This window comes from Dermacentor albipictus, unplaced genomic scaffold (assembly GCF_038994185.2).
Source record: "Dermacentor albipictus isolate Rhodes 1998 colony unplaced genomic scaffold, USDA_Dalb.pri_finalv2 scaffold_19, whole genome shotgun sequence".
In the NCBI taxonomy this organism is placed as follows: Eukaryota; Metazoa; Arthropoda; class Arachnida; order Ixodida; family Ixodidae; genus Dermacentor; species Dermacentor albipictus.
In genome coordinates, this window is record NW_027225573.1 from 7,096,991 (window position 1) to 7,113,121 (window position 16,131).

Genomic DNA, 16,131 nt, shown 5'->3' on the forward strand with positions numbered 1-16,131 from the left:
GGAGTAGGGGCGCAAATTTTGAATTTTTGGTAGGAGTAGGAAACGTACCGGCTTTGTCTAGGTCTGGCGGCTCCCCCGTTAGGCCTAGGGGGTAGTTCTTTCAGCTAGCTCTTCGGATTTTTACATGGAGTAGGGAGTGATAATTCTTTGTTTTTGTTTGGGATAGCGGTCGAGGTCGGGTTTGCGTGAGTGATTCGGCGAACGTGCTCGTTGGGCCTAGGGACCCGAGCAAGCGATGAAATCGAAAAACGTGAAGGCCGCGGGGGACGGGGAGCAAGTGCAGTGCGACGAGTGCCTGCGCTGGTGCTTCCTCGACGAGACTGAATTCCAGGATTTAGCAGAAGCAGTGGGGTCTAGCTTCACGTGCAGGTCGTGCGAGAGCGTCAAGGAAGCCGTCCAAAAACTGGAAGGGAATTGGGCGGCTAAGTTTGAAGAGCTTAAGGCAAACCTGAGGGAGGAGCAGGAGAAGCGGTTAGCACTGCAGGCGAAGGTTGAAAATTTCGTCAAGGTGGAGGCGGCCCAGGCCGCGCAGTTGGTGAGGACTGTGGCCGAGCTTGGGGAGGCGAAAGAAAGGAGCGCCGAACTGCAAAGGCGGCTCGACGCTCTTGAGACTCGGGCAGCGGATAATGTCGGGTCAGGACGCCAAAGCGAGGGCGAAGTGGGAGGCAGGGAGCCAAAGCAAGCGGTCGCCAGCTCGCCGCCGGTGAGTCGGCGTAGCTATTGGCGGCGAGGAGTTACGGAGTCGCCATCTATCGGAAGCGCCTCGCTGGCGTAGTATGAGGGATCACGTGGCACGCTCCTCATAGGATTTGCTGTCAGCGGTCACTGAAAACACCACGCGCGAGCTCTCCCGGACATTTTTGTAAGTACTTTCGAAACGAGAGAAGTTTCTTAGTGTCTAAATAATAATCTTGGGCAAACTGAAAGCACACAATCGTTTACAGACGCTATCTCTTTACCGAATACGTACAGTGAACGCCACTGCGCGCGGTTGCCGCGATGGAGTCTCCCGAACCGGCTTCTTGCGTGAAAGGTGGGTAAACGCCGAGAGCAAACAATGTGAAATATGCTCTTATAGTGTTTGTATACCTAAATGGAGCGTAATAGAACGAAGCCTCAATGCAGCGATCGCGCAGATTCGCAGCGACCGACTGCGCGTCTGCATGCTTGTCCGCGCACTGTTTCGATTTCTCCGCACGCGCGTTTTCTCACCGTGCCATGAGCTTTAGGCCTTAGAATATGAGCATTTGATAGTATAAAAGCAACCATTGTTGCCTGGGCGCTATCAGAGCTGTTCAAAAATAATTTCATTGTAGAGACTTCGACGCCTATACGGGGACTGTAATGTGCCGTCGCGACGATTCAATCTTTCTTTCTTCTAAATTCTTTGACCTTTCAATATTATTCCTCGAGTTGCATCGCACTGTATGTTTATCGGTGTTCTCAGCGTGCAATTTCCCGCTGCTCCTTTTTTTGTAATCCAGTGCATTAATTCATAACACAAACATGACCATATGCCAGGCTTTTTTTAAATGTGCTTCCAACCGCTGCCTTTCCACTCCACTGAACTTGCCAGTATCTATAGCATCGACAAGTTCATACACCAAACCGTCATGACATTAGTCGGGCAGCGGACTCGGGCGAGCGTCTCAGTGCGCGTTTTCAGAACATCGCAGACCGGGCGCCGTAGCAGAAATCTTCCTCGCGTCTGTGCTTGCTGCATACCCGAGTTGTAGCCGATGATTGTTTGCCGGTTTTATGATTAGCGAGCCAAGCTTCACGCAGCTTCTTGTCCTGCGGCTGACACCGGCCTCCGTTACGTGCGTCCGGCCCTGCGGCACCGAGCAGTAGCCGACCATGTTGCGCGCCTTCAAAGGCAGCCACTACCTATTGTAGTGCTTTGAAGCGTTGTGAAGGAGACACTCGAAGCGGGAAAATTTCGCCACTGAATGAGGACCGCAGCGTACGAGGGAATTTAAACTCGCTTTCAGCTCGCTTCGGCGCGCCCGAAGCAGCCGACGCGGCCGCCATGTCCACGTGATCCCTCCTAGCACGTCACGCCGACAGTGGCGCCAGCTTTTCCAGTGTTGGAGCTCGAGGCCAATAGCGAAGCAGCGCAACACGCCCCGAGTGAGGCGACGCTGCAGCCACAGGAAGCCGGGAAGCAGGGACAGGTAGGAGAGAGTGAAAGGGTGATTATCGCTGGCGACTCAAACATGGCTGGGTGCTCAAAAGCAATTGTGGAGAGGGTGAAAGGCGACAGAAGAGTGGCGGTAGGGACATTTCCAGGGCAGACACTGGGTTCTGTCATGGAGCGAGCAGAAGAAAAGCTCACGGAAAATGCCCACGTGCGCAACCTTGTCGTAGTAGCAGGTGGGCTAAATGACGTCCTGAACAGGAAAGGGCCAGGACTAGCCCAGCGCTTGGCGAAGGGGGTGGACGACTTGCGCGAGCTATCCCCTCAGGTGCAGATCGTGGTGTGCACGGTGCCGGAGGTGCCTGTGCGTGACAGTCACGTACAAAGAGCCGTAATGGCTGCCAATGAGGCAATATGGAAAATGAGCCGAGAGAAAGGCTTCGAGGTTGTCGAAGTAAACAGGGAAGTGAGAAGTTGTGGTGGTTTTAAACGAGATGGGATCCACTTCAATTACAGGATAGCACGAGAAGTGGGCTGGCGACTTGGGGGTCGCGCTGTTGCTTTTTTAGGGGGCCCGCGGGCGCTCAGGAGGTCAGAGTAGGTAATAATAAAGAAGGTCCCCTAGGGGAACAGCAGAAGAGCATCGCCGTCGATAAGAGAAAAAGGAGGAAAGCAAGAACAAGAGCTCGCCATGCAATAGGCTACATAAACATGCAGGGCGGCAGAAGAAAGGAAAAGTGGGCAGAGATTGAGGAGCAGTTACGTAGAGAACAAATAGGGGTGTATGCGGTTACAGAAACGCACCTTAGAGACTCAGAAGAGCCGCCAGTTATTTAGAATTATGTATGGGAAGGGTGCAACAGAACTAAGTCGGAAAGAAAGGGAGGGGGAGTCGGAATGCTCATCCATCAGGGAGCCAAATGGAAAAGAGTAAATTCACAATGTCAAGAGCATCTTTGGTTATCAGGTACAATGAGTGGGAAAGAAACTTGGCTTGGAGTTACGTATTTGTGGACCGGAATAAATTGCACAGAGAAGAATAAAGAGTTAGTGGAATGCATAAGCGCTGATATTAGGGGTTTCGGGAATGGTGCTAGGTGACAGAAGAGTGGCGGTAGGGACATTTCCAGGGCAGACACTGGGTTCTGTCATGGAGCGAGCAGAAGAAAAGCTCACGGAAAATGCCCACGTGCGCAACCTTGTCGTAGTAGCAGGTGGGCTAAATGACGTCCTGAACAGGAAAGGGCCAGGACTAGCCCAGCGCTTGGCGAAGGGGGTGGACGACTTGCGCGAGCTATCCCCTCAGGTGCAGATCGTGGTGTGCACGGTGCCGGAGGTGCCTGTGCGTGACAGTCACGTACAAAGAGCCGTAATGGCTGCCAATGAGGCAATATGGAAAATGAGCCGAGAGAAAGGCTTCGAGGTTGTCGAAGTAAACAGGGAAGTGAGAAGTTGTGGTGGTTTTAAACGAGATGGGATCCACTTCAATTACAGGATAGCACGAGAAGTGGGCTGGCGACTTGGGGGTCGCGCTGTTGCTTTTTTAGGGGGCCCGCGGGCGCTCAGGAGGTCAGAGTAGGTAATAATAAAGAAGGTCCCCTAGGGGAACAGCAGAAGAGCATCGCCGTCGATAAGAGAAAAAGGAGGAAAGCAAGAACAAGAGCTCGCCATGCAATAGGCTACATAAACATGCAGGGCGGCAGAAGAAAGGAAAAGTGGGCAGAGATTGAGGAGCAGTTACGTAGAGAACAAATAGGGGTGTATGCGGTTACAGAAACGCACCTTAGAGACTCAGAAGAGCCGCCAGTTATTTAGAATTATGTATGGGAAGGGTGCAACAGAACTAAGTCGGAAAGAAAGGGAGGGGGAGTCGGAATGCTCATCCATCAGGGAGCCAAATGGAAAAGAGTAAATTCACAATGTCAAGAGCATCTTTGGTTATCAGGTACAATGAGTGGGAAAGAAACTTGGCTTGGAGTTACGTATTTGTGGACCGGAATAAATTGCACAGAGAAGAATAAAGAGTTAGTGGAATGCATAAGCGCTGATATTAGGGGTTCGGGAATGGTATTAGGTGACATGAATGCCCACATACAGGATTTAGATGGCTATACCGACAATAACGGGAAGTCAATGCTAGACCTTTGCGAGCAACATAACCTCGTGATCGTGAATACAGGGCCTAAGTGTGAAGGACAGATCACGTGGGAAGTGGGAAACCGGCAATCGACCATTGATTACTGTCTGATGACAGAAGGAATTCATGATAAGTTGAGAGAAATGGTCATCGATGAGGAAGGGTTTAGCAGCATAGTGTTACGTTTCGCCTACGACGCGCGGTAAAGCCAGCGCGGATGCAACGTACGCCGGAGCTTCGTTCCAAGCGGCGGACATTTTGGCCCGTTCGGAGCGGCCGCGAGCGCGCCCCGCCGAGCGCGTCCCGGCATGTTCAGTGCCACGTGTCTTTGTGTGTGCGTGTGTGTGTGTGTGCCCACGCTTGTCAAAGCGCGGCAGCCGGGGAGAGGAGCTCCCCCAGTGTGAAGCGAGGAGGTCTGTCCGGCGCCGGCCCGGCTGATGCGTCACCTCCTTGTCCCAACGTGTCTATCAGTCCGTCCGTCGCCGCTGTCACGTGGTGTCGTCCCATGACCTTCCCTCTTGCTCTCAACTCCGAGAGTATAAGAGCAGCTGCCCCCGGACGCCAGGAGAGAGGCTCCGATTTCTGCTCTTGAGTAACGTGCTCTCCCGTCTCTCTACTTCGGTCGACCTGACCGCCCGCTCTTTGCGATGCTAGAATAAACAAGTTGTTCTGTTAGCAGTCGCCTCATGCTTTGCTGGGACCTTCGGATGCTTCCAGTGTGCCCCAGGCCGCCAGGCCAACGCTACCCTTGGGGCTTGCGACCCAGTTGCAATAACGGGCGTCAGCACTGAGGTTCCAACAGCTGGTGGCCGCGCTGAGATTCCAACAGCCGGTGCCATCGGTGCGGTTCAAACATCTGGTTGCCAGCGGTGAGATCGCGACAATGGAGGCCAGCAGTGAAGATATGCGGTTGACTGTATGCTGAGCAGCACAACGACCATCCGGGAGCAGTGCAACGAGCCCTGTGTGATGACTGGTTGCCTGCAGCGGAACGACTGCGCTGAATTCTTGGCTGCGAGGTTTGGTGAGTGCGGGACTTTCTTCTTCTGAGTTTTGCCAGGCTTTTGTTAGTGTCAGAAACAGAGCTGGTAATTGTGGTTGTCGTTGCTGCCGGGTTAGTTTGCGGCAAGACAATAGTAGGCAGTAGAGAAAGCAGCATTCAGAGCAGCCATGGATTTGAAGTCGTTGCGCAAACCGAAATTGTTGGAGCTTGCAAGAGAGTTGGGTCTGGATGTCTCAGAGAAACTCAGAAAACCAGAACTGCTAAGGGTTATTCTTGAGTTGGGAGCTGAGGATGACGAGCTGTCGGAATGCCTTGAGACCATTGAGGAGAGGGAGACGGCAAAAAGACAGGAGCTTGAACGAAAAGAACGAAAAGAGAAAGAAAAAGAAGAGCGCGATCACGCTTTGGAAATGAAGCGTCTCGAGGTGGAGATGGAACGCGCTCGTAATGGAAGTCAGGCACACGGTGCAGGAGAACGAGTATTGTTTAAAATGACTGACCTGATGCGGCCGTTTAAGCTTGGAGAGGACATTGGTTTGTTCCTGGTTAACTTTGAGCGAACGTGCGAGAAGCAGGGGTTCTCTCGGGAAACGTGGCCACAGCGCTTGCTCACTTTGTTACCCGGCGAGGCAGCCGACGTAGTCGCTCGCTTGGAGAGAGAGGAGGCAGAGGATTTCGACAAAGTGAAATCGAGTCTGCTAAAAAAGTACAGGCTGTCAGCGGAGGCGTTCCGTCGGAAGTTTCGAGAAAATGAGAAGGGCAAAAGTGAGTCATATACAGAGTTTGCCTACAGGCTAATGTCAAACATGCAGGAGTGGCTCAAAGAAGAGAAAGCGTTTGGTGACCACGAGAAAGTTCTGCAGTGTTTCGGGCTAGAACAGTTTTATAGTCGGTTACCTGAGAACGTGCGGTACTGGGTCTTGGATAGGCCAGACGTTAGTACGGTGGCTAGAGCTGCTGAGCTAGCCGAAGAGTTTGTGACGCGTCGGGCTCGCGGAGCTAAGGACGGTCAAAAGGGTGAATTTGGCTCTAAGTTCGAGAGGCCGAAGTTCACGCCCATGAGAGCAAAGGGGGACACACGTACTGCGGATGCGAGTGAAAGCAGTCCGACCGAACGTAAGGAGACGGCGGCAGCCGAAGCCGAACGCAGAAAGCGGTTCGAGACGAGGCAAGCGCGCGTTTGTTATACGTGCCAGAAGCCGGGTCACTTTTCGGCGCAGTGTCCGGAAACAAAAGCAAAAGTAGTGTTTTTGTCATTATGCAGCACTGACGAGAACATGAAGCTTCTCGAGCCTTACATGCGAGACCTCCTCGTGAACGGGAAGGAGTGCCGAGTGCTTCGCGATTCCGCAGCTACGATGGATGTAGTTCACCCTTCTTACGTAGAACCCGATATGTTCACGGGCGAGTGCGCATGGATCAAGCAAGCCGTGGAAGCTCATAGCGTGTGTCTGCCCGTAGCAAAAGTGCTCATTGAAGGTCCTTTCGGAGCACTTGAGACGGAGGCGGCAGTGTCATCTATGCTGCCCCCCCAGTACCCGTACCTATTTTCGAACAGGTCCGATCACCTCCTGCGCGAGAAGGGGCTTTTGTTTGGTGAGGCTAGCGTTCAGGCCTTAACCAGATCGAAGGTTCGGGAGCTCGCTGCAAAGGCGGTAGTTGCGGGGCCGACGTTGTCGAACGATGAAAAAGGGTCAGAGGCGCAGCAAGCTGATATTCAGAGCACGCCCGAGCTGAATAAAACTGAGTCTGTAGCGTTAAAGGCACCAGATACTGGAGAGGAAATGCCCGATGCGGGAAAGTTAGAAGAGCTATCTGCAGATTTGCTCGTCGCGCCTACGTCAGACGGACTTAATAGGTTGCTAAAAGTCAGCCGGTCGGCTTTGATAGCCGAGCAAAAGAAGGACGGCAGCCTAGAAAACATACGCTGCATTGTCAAGGAAGGAGTCGCCAAGAAAAATGCTCGCTTTGTGGAAAGAGGTGGGGTTCTGTACCGGAAGTATCTAGACCGCAGGGGAGTGGAGTTCGATCAGCTGATCGTGCCTCAGTGCTATCGTCAGGATCTGTTGCGCTTGTCGCATGGGGGTTCGTGGTCCGGACACCTAGGAGTTAAGAAAACTAAGGACCGTCTCTTGCAAGAGTACTATTGGCCAGGGTGTTTTCGGGACGCAGACCACTTTTTGAAGACATGCGACACCTGTCAGCGGGTGGGCAAACCAGGGGACAAATCGAGGGCGCCGTTGAAGTTGGTACCTATCATTACGGAGCCTTTTAGACGGCTCGTTATTGATACAGTGGGACCTCTGCCGGTAACAGCCACGGGGTACAGACACATTTTGACTGTGATCTAGCCAGCGACAAAGTTCCCTGAAGCAGTGCCGCTTAAAGAACTCAGCTCAGTTGAGATAGTCAATGCACTACTGTCCATATTTGCGCGAGTTGGTTTTCCTGCGGAAATCCAATCAGATCAGGGCACAGTGTTTACTAGCGCTTTGACGACGGCCTTTCTCGAAAGGTGCGGGGTAAAGCTGCTACACAGCTCAGTGTACCACCCACAGTCGAATTCCCTTGAGAAGCTCCCCTCCGTCATGAAGCGCGTGTGGAGAGCATTGTGGTTTGAACAACAAACTGACTGGGAGCTGTTTCTGCCTGGGGTGATGTTTGCTTTGAGGACCGCGCCGCATGTGGCTACGGGGTTTTCGCCAGCTGAGCTAGTGTACGGTCGCTCGCTGCGATCTCCACTTCGCATGCTTCGAAACGGATCACTGCCCTCTCCAATGGCTGCAGACTATCTCTTCCACAAATGGCCGCCTCCTGCACTGGAGCCTCGCTTTGCAATAACATTCCTTTGAGGTGCGTTACAAAAAGGGGAGTCTCAACGGTAACGCCGATGGCTTAAGTCGAAGCCCCTAACGTGGGAATCAGCCTCAAAATTGTTTGTTATTGATGTTTTTCTTCCTGAGGCAGGATTTTTAACATATTGCTTTTGTGTAGTGTTTCAAAGTGATGATGTGCTTTCTAGTGCAATTTTCCAATTTGTGGACGCGTTCTGAGTGCTGCTAGACTACTGTAAGGAACTAGGCAGTAGTATTAAAGGGGAAAGAGCCTGGCATGGCTTAGTGAGGATTGTGCCGTGCTTGCTGACTGAGCGGCTGAGTTTCGGCGTAGTTCTAACGCTTGCTGGGAACGAGAGAAAAATGAGAACTCTCCCGAAGTCACTTTGCAGTGTCCTCTGTGAACCTGAACGTGAGAACGAGGCCTTCTCGGTGCGCTGCGCTCAAGAAACGCCGAGGGACGACCGACTTCGGTTATGAGCATCATCGAGCGACATCCCTCCGGACAGCGGATGCAGTCCCCTGACCATCGGGATCTCCCTCCCCCGGCGGGGCGGTCTGTTACGTTTCGCCTACGACGCGCGGTAAAGCCAGCGCGGATGCAACGTACGCCGGAGCTTCCTTCCAAGCGGCGGACATTTTGGCCCGTTCGGAGCGGCCGCGAGCGCGCCCCGCCGAGCGCGTCCCGGCATGTTCAGTGCCACGTGTCTTTGTGTGTGCGTGTGTGTGTGTGTGCCCACGCTTGTCAAAGCGCGGCAGCCGGGGAGAGGAGCTCCCCCAGTGTGAAGCGAGGAGGTCTGTCCGGCGCCGGCCCGGCTGATGCGTCACCTCCTTGTCCCAACGTGTCTATCAGTCCGTCCGTCGCCGCTGTCACGTGGTGTCGTCCCGTGACCTTCCTTCTTGCCCGCGACGCCAAGAGTATAAGAGCAGCTGCCCCCGGACGCCAGGAGAGAGGCTCCGATTTCTGCTCTTGAGTAACGTGCTCTCCCGTCTCTCTACTTCGGTCGACCTGACCGCCCGCTCTTTGCGATGCTAGAATAAACAAGTTGTTCTGTTAGCAGTCGCCTCATGCTTTGCTGGGACCTTCGGATGCTTCCAGTGTGCCCCAGGCCGCCAGGCCAACGCTACCCTTGGGGCTTGGGACCCAGTTGCAATAACGGGCGTCAGCACTGAGGTTCCAACAGCTGGTGGCCGCGCTGAGATTCCAACAGCCGGTGCCATCGGTGCGGTTCAAACAATAGGGAGTGACCATAAACGCATCATTTTGAAAATGGGATATGTAGATGGGAAAGAGAGCAACGAAAGCAAAATGGCCAGCCCAAATTTGAACGCTGAACAAATAACAAATATAGTCACTAGAGTGGAGGAAGAAATTGGCAAGTCGCCAAGTAAGGGGTGGGAATATGGTGAGCTTCTAAGTGTAGTAACGACAGAAATACGGAAAGAGAAACAACACGTTCATTGGAAAGGAAAAAAGAAACCGAAAAGCTGGTGGAACAAGGAGATACGAGAAGCGATCGCCGAACGACAGAAAGCATCTCGAGAGCACAGGCAGGCAAAGAAGGCGCAGTTGCCACAGGATGAAGTAACCAGTAAATGGGAAATATACCGGGAGAAAAAGTCTATGGTTCAAATACTGGTGCAAGCAAAATTAAAAGGTGAAAGTGAAAGTTGGTTGTCAGAAATACGTGAGAAAAAGAAGGCCGCACCTAGAATATTTTGGAATCAGATAAAATTATTAGGCAGGAAATCAACAACAATACAACAACATATCCTAGACGAAGATGAAAACAGACTGGAAGGAGAAGCAGCAATAAATTACATCCAAAAAGTAACAGCCGAATCTTTCCAAGGCAAGGACGAGGTTGTATTTGAAGAAAAAAAGAGCATGAAAGAGACCTAAGGGGGAAAGGAGCTAGTGCTTACAAATTTAAACTGGAAGAAAGCGGAAGAGAAAATTCCTAAGCGCACAGCCACAGGGCTAGACGAGGTTCCCGTTAGGCTGATAAATGAACTGGGACCAAAAAGTAAGGAAGCTCTCGTGAAAGCAGTTGAAAAAACTTTAAAAGATAGACGAATACCAGACAGTTGGCGACAAAGTAGAATGAATTTAATTTATAAAGGTAAGGGGGAGAAAGACAGAATTCACTCGTATAGACCGTTGACCATTACATCGGTAATATACAGGCTAGCAGTGCAGGCAATCAAATTAAAGCTTCAAGCATGGGCAGAAAATAATGACATTTTGGGAGAGCTTCAGAATGGCTTTAGAATAGGTAGGCGTTTGGATGATAACTTGTTTGTTCTTACTCAGTGTATTGAAATATCAAAAGCAGAAAGCAGACCGTTGTACGTGGCCTTTTTGGACATTACAGGAGCATACGACAACGTAGACCGCAGCATTTTGTGGGATATTCTGGAAGGGGAAGGCTTAGGTAACGATTGTATACAGCTTTTGAGAGAGATTTACCTAGAAAATACTGTTTGCGTTGAATGGGAAGGGATGAGGAGCGCGGAGAAAGTTCATATCAACAAGGGACTGAGGCAGGGGTGCCCTTTATCCCCGCTGCTGTTTATGATGTACATGGTGAGGATGGAGAGGGCGCTAGAAGGAAGTAATATCGGGTTTAATCTCTCATACAAACAGGCAGGTACAGTAATAGAGCAGCAACTCCCAGGTTTATTTTATGCGGACGACATTGTGTTGCTCGCAAACAAGCAAAGTGATTTGCAACGTCTGGTTAATATCTGTGGACAGGAAGGCAACAATTTAGGTTTGAAATTTAGTGTTAGAAAATCAGGTGTTATTGTATTCAATGAAAACAGTGAACAGACAGTGGAGATACAGGGCCAAGAAATACCTCGGGTAACAGAATATAAATACCTTGGTATATGGATAAACGAAGGCAACGGATATATGGAAACACAGGAAAAAACCATAACAGTCAAGGGGAAGAGATATGCAGCCATAATGAAGCACAGAGCGCTATGGGGATACAATAGGTACGAGGTCCTCCGAGGTATGTGGAAAGGGGTAATGGTTCCAGGACTTACTTTTGCAAATGCGGTTGTTTGCTTTAAATCAGGGGTACAATCAGGACTCGACGGGAACCAAAGGTCAGTGGGTCGCCTCGCATTGGGCGCTCACGGGAAGACTACAAATGAAGCTGTGCAAGGGGATATGGGCTGGACTAGTTTTGAAGTGAGGGAAGCTCGAAGTAAAATTGAGTATGAAGAACGGCTGAGGAATATGGAGGAAAGTAAATGGGCTGGGAGAGTGTTCAGGTATCTGTACAGGCAAAACATTGATTCACAGTGGAGGAAAAGAACTAGGAAGCTTACCAGCAAGTATGCGGCCTGTGGGGTGGGCAACACAGCAACAAAGAAGGTCAAGCGGAAAGTCAGGGAGGCTGAATTAATCTCATGGGTGGCGGCAATGGAAAAGAAACCTGCCATGAGTAACTACTTAAGGGGAAAAAACGAAATTAGGAAAGAAACCATTTATGATAACTCAAAGGGAAGCTCATTACTTTTCGAAGCGAGATCGGGATGCCTTAGAACACGCACGTATAAAGCGAGATATAAGAAGAAAGAAGAAGCATGTGCTTGCTGCGGTAAAGCTAGGGAAACGACGGAGCATATTTTATTAGAATGTGAAGACATCTATCCAGCGGTCGATTTAGGCACCACTGGCCTCCTTGAAGCCCTTGGGTTCAGCGGGAGCAGTGGTAAAGCAAACAGGTCCGCAATAGACATCAGTAAGAGGCGATTGGAGGATTGGTGGAAGAAAAGTAGGGAAACGACAAAGGACGGAGACGTACAAAAGCACAGTTCGCAATAGGGTATCAGAAAATTTGGACGTGGTAATTCATAGTGTTTTTTTTTTCATTGGTTAACCTAGGTAGGATATTAGGCAGCATAGTAGCAAGAGCTTGGTGGCGCAAGCCACCGCCCCGTTCCAAAGGGGACGCTCATAACATCCATCCATCCACAGGCTGGGTCACGCCGATCCTCTCCTCGCTCCCTACCGAAGTTTGAAAGCTGCCCGTTGCGATGAATCGTAACGCGCACAACACTTGTCGCTCCACTGACAGCGGCGTTTTTCTCACGCCTCCGAGTTCCTCCGCCACTTCGTCGCACAGCCACTGCACAGTTCCTTTCTTCAGGCGAAAGTGCCACCGAAACAGATCGTCTGGCATGGTAAACGCATCCTCGGGCTCCCTCCTCTCGCGCCCGGGCTGACGAGCCGCCGCCGCCGCCGCCAAAGCAATCAAGAAGGCCACCATTGTATTCTAATACGAAACGGGGCGCTCACCGGTTATTCCACGAGTTTGGCAGGTTTGTTCGGCATAATTTAGCATAATGAGTGCGTAACTGTCACATCACTTTAACGTGACAGTTTTTCAGCCTTTCTGACGTCGCTTGACAGGCAGGAAAAAAAGGCGCGGCCTCAAAAAATTCGACCAATGAGCGAGCGGTGTCGGCTATTTTGGAATAGAAACAGCATGGAATAGCTTTACGTTATACCAACCTCAAGATCGAGCTCTCGGGTAGTGAAGAGGCGCGTCGCAAAGCTCGCGAGCTCATCGACGCGAACGTCCATCCACCAGAAAAGCCAGCATGCCCCAGCAAAAGCTAAGAACCACGGCCTTTGGTTGACTGGGCCAAACTGCTTCCCAAGAGCGATGAAGAGACGAAAAAGCGGTGGGCCTCTCTCGCACCGATAATTAAAAATTTTTACGTTGAAAATTCTCAAGTTGTGTCGATGTCTGCAGAGGACGTGGCGTCCTTCAGGGCAGCCAACCATAATATAGTTGTCAAGCACTTGGGCCCAGAACACGAGCCGCCACCAGACGTAGCAACTAACCCCATGAGTACTTTCGAGCAAGCTTTTTCAGACTATCCAGAAATATTGGACGATATCTACAAAAACAAGTTTACGAAGCCCTCTCCAATACAGAGCCAGGCCTGACCAATCCTACTGCAAGGTCAAGACCTAATTGAAATCGCACAGACAGGTACAGGGAAGACTCTGGCATTGCTGCTAGCAGCCATGATTCACATCGGTAGCCAGCCTGTTCCGAGGGAGGAGAGGAAAGGTCTGTCGTGCCTGATTCTAGCTCCGACACGCGAGGTTGCGCAGCAGATTGAGCGGGAAGCAAAGAAATACCAGTACCGAGGGGTACAGTACAGGCCGTCAACGTTGCCGTGGAGATAACAATCGCGACACCCGGCCGCCTCAACGACCTCTTAATTAACAGGGTAATCGACCTTAACTTTGTCACTTTCTTGGTCCTGGATGAAGCGGACCGCGCGCTGGACATGGGCTTTGAGATACAGATCCGGAAGGTGATGCTGGACATAGGCCTGACCGGCAGACAGTCATGACAACTGCCACTTGGCCAGAGAGTGTGCGTCAGCTTTCCCAGAAGTACATGACAAACCCATTCCAGGTGTTCATCGGCTCCTTGGACCTCACCGCAGTGCACACAGTGACGCAGAGGGCCATGCTGGGCGAGGAAGAGGAGAAGAGGGAGCAACTTCTGGCTTTCTTTTACTCCATGCAGCCCAAATACAAAGTGATCGTCTTCGTCGACAGGAAGGCCATCGTGGACCACCTCGCAAGCGGCTTTGTCCTGGCAGGCATCAACTGCGATTCCATCCACAGATCCAGAGAGCAGTGCGACGGCGAGCAAGCACTCGACGATCTACAGGAGGGCAAGGTGCGCACCTTGATTGCCTCTGACGTTGCCGCACGAGGGTTTGACATCGAAGACGTGACACACTTCTTCAACTACGACTTCCCTCGCAATGTGGAAGAGTATGTCCATCACGTGGGTCGCGCCGGTCGAGCTGGGCGTACAGGCACAGCCGCCACGCTTATAACTCCTGGCGACTGCAGGCAGGCTCGCGAGCTCATCAAGATCTTGGAGGAAGCCAACCAAGATGTCCCCACTGAGCTCTATTCAATGGCTGAGCGCATTGATGCTTGGGAGGAACGCCATGCCGATGAAGAGCGTAGCTTTGGCATAGACCGCGGTGGCCGAGGCATTGGTTCTCGGGGAGGGCGAGGTGGCGGCTGGGGCGTTGGCAGTTGGGGTGGTGGCCATCGCAACCACTGGTGAGAGGACAGCAGTTTTATATGCTGTTGTCAAGGTTATTTGAAAAACCTTGAAGATTTCCTCATGTGGCAGTGACTACACACTGCCATGCAAAGACTTTTTCATTTGTGGTTTGTTTTGCAAAATGTTATTAAAGATTGACAAATATTTGAACCGTTGATAACCCTGCATGCAGCTTTGCTTACGCTGAGCAGGAAGCCTAGAGCACATTGCCCTCCTCCTCTCGACACGTGCATCATAGCCTGCCGGCATTTGCACCTCTAGGTGCCACTTTGCAAGTTGCATGCGCTTTGTTAGCGCATTCTGTTTCTTGGTTCATAGAACAGAGAAAAAAGCAGTGTTGAATGAAGGTAAGGTCTTTTCAAAGGGCACTGTTGGCTACAAAATGAGACACCTCATGAGGCATGATCGGCAGTCTTATGCCAAGGTGGTGTGAGCCACGAGTACATAGGCATACGTCACACGCAGTTGATGTCGGAGTGACACATTTTAGGCTAGCATAATAAAAATGTAGGGTCATAGAAGGCGTAATGCAAACACTACACAAGGAGATGGGACGAGGTGTCTTGTCTTGATGCTCCCCTGTGTCGCCGTGTTTGCCATAAGCCTTATTGTAAATCCGCACTGCCAAGCCCATCAGTGAATGCAACCTGCAAAACTAAAGATGTATTTTGCTTCCTGTTTGACTACAATATTTGTTGATGTGGAAAAAGTAGTTTTCTGTTTCTGCAAACAAGTACATATTGGTGCCAGTGGCATGCTTTGAACGATGTGACCAAAGGTGTTTGTTACTGCCTTAAGCAATTATTGCATGTTGCATCTCTTTGGCACTGGAAATGCCGCACATTTCATTTCCCTCATTCAAAATGTGCGTCCTGTACTCTCATTGTGCATGTGCTGGTACAAATTGCCATGCGCAGAAGCACTTTTGCGTGTGCATGCTTATATAAGTTTTTCTTGGGAAATCTCCAATGGCTGATGTTGCCATGACTGAAGTGTTGGCATTGTGCTTTAAACACATCACCGTTGTCTTGAAGCAGGGTCTGTTTGTTGTAGGTAGCCACATATACAGGATCTTCATAAAAATAAGCAAGAGAAGTGACCGGATTTACCTCAAATGCACATTTTCGTTACCACTACAGCTGCGATCGTCTGGAAGAAAGCAGTCAGCAGTTGCACTTGGAATGTTTGGGAGGGGAGGTCGGCTTTTTGTATGTTGATCTCTGTTGAACAGGCATGTGCAGGCATGCTTGAGTACAGATCAAATCAGGGGCCATTGAATGCATGCCATTGTCCAAGGACTTTAGTTTGGTCTAGTTGGCATCTGTTTTGCGCTTTGGTTGAACTCGGCAAAAATTCAGTGCATACGTCACTGTGAATCGAAAATGCCTGTTTAACATGTTTAAAAAATTGTGCTATGACCGTAATAGTGGGGACTTCGCCTGAAGTAGAAGTAATTTAAGTAAAGAACCGCCCAATGCCTTTGTGACTGTGGGGCTCATAAAAGTGATGTAACTATGGGTCATTTATGATTATATTATGAATGGCCTTGCGTGTGCAGCTCATGGCTCATAATGCAATTTTTGCCACACATCCGCAACATTTATTTTAAGCACTGCTGAGTTGTGTCATTTTCCGAAGTGAATTTTCAAGTATACTTGTCAAAAGAGCAGCTATATACAAAAATAGCAACTGTGTCAATATTGAAGGCCATGTGGTATGTTGTGTACCACATTAAAGCGCTTGTGCTTTAGTGGGAGATGATTGTGCTAGTCGAAATTCTTCAGCGACTTTTCGCCCTGTGTTGAAGTGAGTTGTGCCGCTTTCTTCGACTGTGAAGCACCTGTTGTAACTATGTATAGGATCGACACTATGTGTGAATAGGTGAAGAAATTTTG

At 50.6% G+C, this 16,131-nt stretch overlaps 1 pseudogene; it reads left to right on the plus strand.

Annotated features, from left to right (window-relative positions):
• The first annotated feature begins 235 nt into the window (after positions 1-235).
• On the plus strand, positions 236-14,236 carry LOC135917076 (probable ATP-dependent RNA helicase DDX43; annotated as a pseudogene).
• The last annotated feature ends 1,895 nt before the right edge of the window (positions 14,237-16,131 follow it).